Source organism: Crocuta crocuta, unplaced genomic scaffold (assembly GCF_008692635.1).
Source record: "Crocuta crocuta isolate KB4526 unplaced genomic scaffold, BGI_CrCroc_1.0 scaffold73, whole genome shotgun sequence".
Lineage (NCBI taxonomy): Eukaryota > Metazoa > Chordata > Mammalia > Carnivora > Hyaenidae > Crocuta > Crocuta crocuta.
Window position 1 is genome coordinate 1,825,843 of NW_027529443.1, and position 7,497 is coordinate 1,833,339.

Genomic DNA, 7,497 nt, shown 5'->3' on the forward strand with positions numbered 1-7,497 from the left:
TCCCTGCTGATGGGTTGGGCCCGCCTGGTGTCCAGGCTGCGGTGGGCTCTGGACGTGGCTTGGTCGGGATGAAGGACATGCATGCGTAGGCAGGCGTACCGGTGCACACGAGCGAGTCCAGTCCGGACCCCCTTCCCTTCTTGCTGGGTGACCTGGGGCAAGTTTCCTGATCTGTGCGCTTCCCTTCCTTCACCCTGACGGTGGTGGTGTGAGTGCCCCTGGCATCGCAGGCTCGGGTGCAGTTCAAGCCACTCGGTCCCTGAGCTGAGGTGCAGGCCTGCATGGGGTGAGTGCCAGGGGTAGGGGGAGCCGTTCACTCCTGCGTTGGTGCCCCCTCAGCGCCTCTGCTGCCACCCAGTGCCAGGAGGAGTCACAGGCTCGAGTTTGCAGGCCTGTAAGGCCCACCTGGGACGGAAGTAGCTGGCGGNCTCCCCGCCAATTGCCTTGAAGTCTCTGCGTTTCGTCAGAGATTTGCAGACTCGGGGGTTTTTGTTCTCGTTTTCTCATCATTCCATTGTGATATTAAGGAAACTTAAGAAGCTTAATGAAAAATAAAATGCTTATGTTGTTGTTATATAAATGCTGTTCAGGGCACGTCTTTCCCCTCGGGGCCTCCCCGGGCCAGCAAGCGGTGNGGGTCCACGTGGAGCCTGCCACCCCTGCCCCTCAGGCGCGGGCCCCACTCCTCCTCGAGAATGGGTCCTTCCTAGAGACCCGGCTCACCCCTCGGTGGCCCAGAGTCTCTCCTCAGCTCGGCAGGAGCGGTGGGGTCTCCATTGCGGCTTACCTGGGAAGGGGTGATTGCAGGGGAGGGGAGGGAGGCTGTAGCCGGCTGGCACTCAGGGCTGCTGGTGTGTCTGAGAGCTGGGCCCCGTCCACATGTTCGTGTGGAAATGGTGCTTGTCCCGAAGCTCCTGGGAGAGCGCGTCAGCAGCTCCTCCTGCCTTGAGGGTCACGGTTAGCAGACTGACAGGACGAGGCTACTTTTTTTTTAAAGACTTTATTTTTAAGTAATCTCTACACCCAGCATGGGGCTCGAACCCACAACCCCAAGACGAAGAGTCACAGGCTCCGCTGACGGAGGCAGCCAGGTGTCCCCGGCCTCGGCTAGATTCTGACGGAATATCCCACCCCCAGCAGGAGGCGGCTTGCCCACCCAGAGTGAGGGCGGCCCCCGGCCTGTTGGGGGGACTGGGGAGGAAGGGCTTCTACTTCTGAGGCAAGAACCACTAGCAGGGGTGAGGGGCCGGGGCACCTGGGCGGTGCGTGCGTGGGATGCGGCCCCGTGCTGTGTCAGTCACAGCCTCCCGGCTGCAGCTTGCCCCACTTCAGGGTTCGGAGAGGAGGAGATTGAAACCCCAGTCGCTCTTTTGCAGAAAGGAATTAGCATCCAGTTATTCCGGGGCTATAAATACCAGCTCACCTGCCTGGGAGGGAAGCCCGAGAAGAGTCTGTGCCTAAGCCCATGAATGGGCTTTGTGAATGCCTTGCAGACGGAAGGGGTGAAGGGATGGGGTCTGCCGCCGCCTGAGAGCTACACCCTCGGACCGGACTCGAGGCACGATTTGGGGTGGTAGAGGAAAGGCTGAGGGGAGCAAGGTAGGCCTGGATGGGGGCTTTTTGTTCCAATTCTGCTGGACACGGCCCCAGCTGTGTGCATTGTAGTGAGCTCCCCATCCTTGGAGGTGTGCGAGCAGAATCTGGGTGACCCGCAGAAAGCGTCTGCTCCCCTCGCCCTCCTCTGACTTGCATCTGATCCCTGTTGTCTGCAGCCGGCCCCCGCCCCCCTGCATAGGGCCTAGTACAAGAGCAGGGCTTTAGAAGTGTGGCTGGAATTGGGCACGTTCTCAGGCCCTTGACAAGCCCAGAGACCGGCTGTGTTCTGAGGGAGGGGACGGCGAAAGGACAGAGGTGGGCAGCAGGGAGCCTTCAGGTTGGCCGTGGCTGGGGACTGACCAGGGCAGAGGTTTCCACCGGAGCGTGGGCGGCAGCGGGCGACCTCCGCCCGAAGCGTGGGCGTCAGCGACCTCTGCCCGGGGCACAGCCGCTGGTTTGGGGACGGGGCTTTTGTTCTGATGAGCAACACTTCTCTTCCCGACTTCCACCCTTGGCCTCACACAATGGAGGGTCGACTTTGTTTTCAACAGCTTTTTTTTTCCTCCGGAGTAAAATATCATAGTGAAAAATGTAGAAGACTAAACAAAGGCATCTAATCAGGGAAAAACACTGTTAATATTTTGGTGAATATTCTTTCCCACATATGTACAAGCCTGCATGTTTTTGCTTTTGTTTTTGATTTCGTCCAAGTGAGCTCGTGTTGCAATGCAGTGTCTCTTACTCACTTGACATGTTGTGATCGTGTCCACGTGTTGTTATTCTAGTAAAACAAGATTTTTAATGGCAGACGGCATTCCACGGACACGCTTCGTGGACGGTGTTCCTTATTCCGTGATGCCGCCGTGGACAGCCTTGCACGGAAATTTCGGAGCTTGTCTGACGGTTTCCATAGGTTCTGTTCCCGCACGCGAAGCTGGCGGCACAAATGTTCTCGGCCTGGGATGGATTTTGCTGGGCCTGATTTCTCTTCGGCAGAAACCTACGTTACTGACTTCAGCCTCCGTTGAGATCATTTGACCACATCAGCCCCCGGTTTTGTGGATCCGGGGGTTACTTAGCGGTGGGGCCTAAGCAGGCCTCCTGCCCACTCCTGAGAGCCGCCGCGGTCCCAGAGGGGCATCGCTCGCTGCAGGGTGGCTGGGACCAGGGGGAGGGAGGGTGCCGACGGCTCTGGTGACTCCCGGGCCCTGACAGGAGTCCTGATTGACGGCAGTGGATTTCACAAACGTCATTTCCCCGAATACCTGTCTACACTGGGTGCTGGGGTGCAGGTGAAGGACTTGGAGCCTAATGAGGCAGCCTGTGCCTGCAAGGAGTTCACAGACCCGCGGGGAGGGAGACAGACAGACAGGTTGTAGCAGAGTGGCATACTGAGCGCGGTGATGGGGGTGGGAGGCCAGGAAACGGACGGACGGACGGACGGAGGGCCGAGGATCGGAGGGCGTCACCGAGGGCGGCCGCCACTGAGCCACTTCCTGCAGGGTGTGGACGAGCTCACCGCCAGGCAGGTGGGTGAGGAAGGGGTGAGGCTGGAGCTAACCCGGGGCCTCTGGTCTCCCTACTCCTGGAAGAGGAAGCACCTGGCTCTGCGGGGCCTGGCCTGTCAGCCAAGACAGAGGGCCGCCACCGCCTCAGAAGCTCCCCCGAACCTGTCCTGATGGCGAGGGCCGCTCCTCACTGCCCCACGGCCCCCGCGGTGTCCCCACCAAAACGAAGGCAGGGGACGCGCGGTCTGTTTCCGCAGCGCCTGGTGAGGGGTTCAGCCCACAGCAGGTGCCCCCAAATGTCGAGTGTGCAGGGATTTTCCAGATTCATCCAGATGGGTTTCTCCTCCCAGGAGGAGGCCTGGAGGCATACGGAGGTGTCTTCTCACTAATTTTTAACACCGCGAAGCCAGGTCCTTAGTGCCTGCTCTGCACGCCCGGCCTCGCCTTTCAGGGCTCCTCAGGGAAAAGCACTCGAGTGAACAGCTCTTCAATGAAGGATTGCTCTAGTTCAAGGACTCACTTTTCCGCTCTTCCCGGCTTGCATCACTGGAAACATCTTTAAAATTCCATGTTAATTAATTGGCTCCAGACTTGGGGTTGGTGGGGTGCCGTGGTCGATAGCACAGGGCGTGCGGCTTCCCAGGTTGGGCCGAGGACCTTGTGCGGGGCGGGCCAGAAGCTGGCTCTGAGCCCCATGACTCTGAAGGCCACCGGACGCTCTTGTGGAGGCCAGGTTGGGTCCCTGCCTGGGGTGAGGTGGGGGTGTGGTTGAAAATTTATTTAAATAAAACAGGGCAGCCATAGGTGAGCATTTGGGTAACAGGTATATTTTCTTTTTAAAAATAAGCTTAGTTCTAGGGGCGCCTGGGTGGCTCAGTCGGGTGAGCGTCCAACTTAAGGTCAGGTCATGATCTCACGGTTCACGAGTTTGAGCCCCGCATCGGGCTCTGTGCTGACAGCTCGGAGCCTGGAGCCTGCTTTGGATTCTGTGTCTCCCTCTCTCTGCCCTTGCCCCTCTCATGCTCGCTCGCTCGCTCTCTCTCTCAAAAATAAACATTAAAATTTTTTTTAAAAAATAAAAAGATAAAAATAAGCTTAGTTCTAGGGCACCTGGGTGGCCCAGTCGGTTAAGTGTCCTCCTTTGGCTCAGGTCGTGATCTCATGATTTGTTAGTTCGAGCCCTGAATCAGGCTGTGTGCTCTCCTCATAGAGCCTGCTTTCAGATGTCCCTCCTCTGCCCCTCCCCTGCTGGCATGTGCTCTCACATGCGCTCGCTCTCAAAAATAAACATTAGAAAAATAGAAATAAGTTCAGTATTTTCTCCTTCATTATAGAAATAATATATCTTCCTTGGAGATAAAGGAGAGCATAAAAATTTCCAAGGCCATTTAGTAATGTCTCAATGGGTGGCCTTCCAGACCTTTCCTTGCATTTATATCAATATGCCCATTCACTTACCCCATTCAGCGGGAATCAGATCATGTGACCTGCGGGGCAAGGTTCTGCCCCCTTCGGTCTCTGCACACGTGTGCACACACCCACACACACCTTCAGGTGAGCCGTGTGGTCCTTAGGGACCCCAGCTATTTCACCCTAAGCTATGGCTGGGCCAATTTTCAAGTTTCCCCTGGAGCATAGTGGGAAGTGAATCTGGGACCTTGGCTTTCAGACTCAACGCTGGTGTCTGGAGCCAGGTGGGGGGCTGAAGCCAGACAGTGGCTCCCCCAGACGTGCATCTTCTCCCTGAAAAGCCCAGACAGACAGCCGTTGTTATTCTTGGAGCCACGGAGGACGGCATGATCCCCACTTTGCAGACGTGGACCCTGAGGCCCAGAGGCCACCACCGGTCCTCACCCCGCCTCTTCCCGACCCCCCATGTTCCACGCTGGAGTGGTGGACTCCTGGCCACCCAGGGCTGGTAGTGACCTTGCTCCCAGCCTCTGAAGGGCACTCGAGGAGATGTGATTCAGATTCCAGAGAAGGATGTGCACAACATCTCAGTCTTCCCTCTCCAGCCCGCCTGGGGGAGGGGCCGGGAGCTCCTTCGAAGCTCTGGGGGCTTTTATTACCTTAATGATGTGTCTTGTGGCATTTCCAAACACGGTTCCCACCTCCTCCAGGCTGTCACTGTCTGTCCCAGACACAGCCAGCTTTGCCTCTTACAGGTGCACACCCAGCCCTTGGGTTCCCCAGGCTTCAGAGCAAGTGCTTACAGATGACGACATTGAGGTTCAGAGAAGGGAAGTGACTTGCCTGAGGCCACACAGCAAGTGCCCAGCAAAGCTGGGGTCTACCTGAGGGTCTCCCTGGCTCCCAAATCTGGAGGATTCCAGATCCTTCCCTGTTCCATGACAGAGGCACTGGGTGGCTGCTTTAGTCCATTTTCTGCCTCGTGACAGACCTGTGTGAAGGCACTTTGCGGGCGGAGCACCTGGAGGGCTTCCAGAGCCCGAGCTGTGGGAAGAGCAGGGAGCTGAGAGCTTGGGGTCTGGGTCCCCGTAGGCCCGCGGGGCCCATCCCCTTCTCTTTCCGGGCCGTCTCTTCTCCACGAGTCCTGGAGACTCAGCCAGTGGACGTGAGGAGGGGGCCCAGGATGGGAGGACTTCGTAACTGGCTGGTCTGGCTGCCCCTGCTGCTGGGTCCCGGGAGCTTTTGGAGCTGCTTGCGGAACCGAGTCTGCAAGTGATCGATGCAGACGGGGGAGGCCCTGGGCACTTGGGCCGGCCGAGTGCAAGGTGCCTGGGGGTTTCTCTGCGGAGGGGGCTGTGGAAGGAAAGGCCAGCTGCGTGGGCTTCCCTCTGCGACGATGCATGTCTGACTCCCCCTCGACTCAAGGACACGTGTCCTGCTTATGCATCACTCACCAGTTCGGTCTTTTAGTGCACTGAGGGTCTTCTCTGTGACAGCAAAGCGGAATATGACACAAGTCCTGCCTTCCAGATGTGGAGGAGGGGTCCTGCTGTGTGCCAGGGGCTTTACGTGAGTGTGTGCATACGCACGTGTGTCGGGTGGTGGACAAAATGTACTCTCAGCAGAGCCAGATGTGCGCGAAATGCACCTGTTTCTAAAACGGATGTCATTTTGCTCTGGAAAACCAGTGGCAGGAAAAGTGTATTTTTTTTTTAAATGTGCTGACTTAACAGAACTCATTCTCTCCAGATTGAAAACAGGCTCTTCTGGGTAAAATGTTCAGCTAAGGTTCAGACTCCAAACAGGCTTTGTGTGAATTTCAAAGGCACCTCTTCCTCTAGGCAGGTGCAGCTCTACACCGGGAGAGTGGAGGGTGGGCACCTGTCCTCTCAGCCAGGCCTTCTTGGACAGTGAACAACTCGCACAGCTGTCCATGGTAGATTTGTCAAACTCCGCATTAAAACTGTCTCGTCTCAGAAGGCCTCCCCTTTCATCCCTCCTCTTGCCAAGGTGGCTTTAGGCAGCTTATATGCCTGGGGGGTTGCGGGAAAGACTTCCAGCCTCGTTTTGGACTTGAGGCCCTCCAACCAGAGGGCCGCTCTTAGATGGGGATGGCCTGAATATCTAAAATGGACGGACTCGGTCCTATAACATGCTGGCTGCCACCCACAGGAAGTCCTCAATGGACACCAACAAGAAGCACCCGACGGCTGTGATGCGTCTTTGCTCCGGCAGCTTTGACTTGATGACAAAGTGGGTGTAGGTCGTGGTGGTGGTGGCTGCTGGTCCACAGATGCCGACAGCCTCTCTCTGTGTGGTCTCTGTCCCCCCAGCCCCTCCTTCTGTCTGTCTGCCCTCTCCCCCTCCCGCCCCCCAATTCCAGCCTCCCAGGGGGCCGAGTTTACAGTCCTGGACGGCTTTGTGGCTGTCGGCTCACCATGGGGGTAACCAAGGGAATCCACTTCCGTGAGGAGAGGTGCTTCTTGGCCATTTACAAATGGTCTGCATCTTTCAGTGTTACCCCGTGGGACTTGATCGGGACAGCAGGCTGCTCAGGGAATCCTTCTTCAGGCTTGGAGCACAAGGGGCTACACCCCCAGCCGCCAGTCAGTCCTAACACCTGCCCCTAACGTCTTGATGTCCTTTACCATGCACACTCTGCTCCATGAAGTGGCTTGACTTGCTCCCAAGTTGGAATCCTATGTAGGCATGTCTGGTGAAAGAGCGGGTTGGGCTTGAGAATTGCCGTCTACACCGGGGAGATGCGACTCCTAACGTTAGAATTTTCACCAGACACAAAGCCTGCTTAAAAGATGGTGTTATATGGAAACCAACTTGACAATAAACTGTTTGTAAAAAAAAAAAAAAAAAAAAAGATGGCGGGGTGGGGGAATTACAGGAAGTACTCATGCATATGAGGGCACTATAAGAATAAAGTAATGTTTATTGAATCATGCAATTTTATTAGATATTAGGGAGCTTG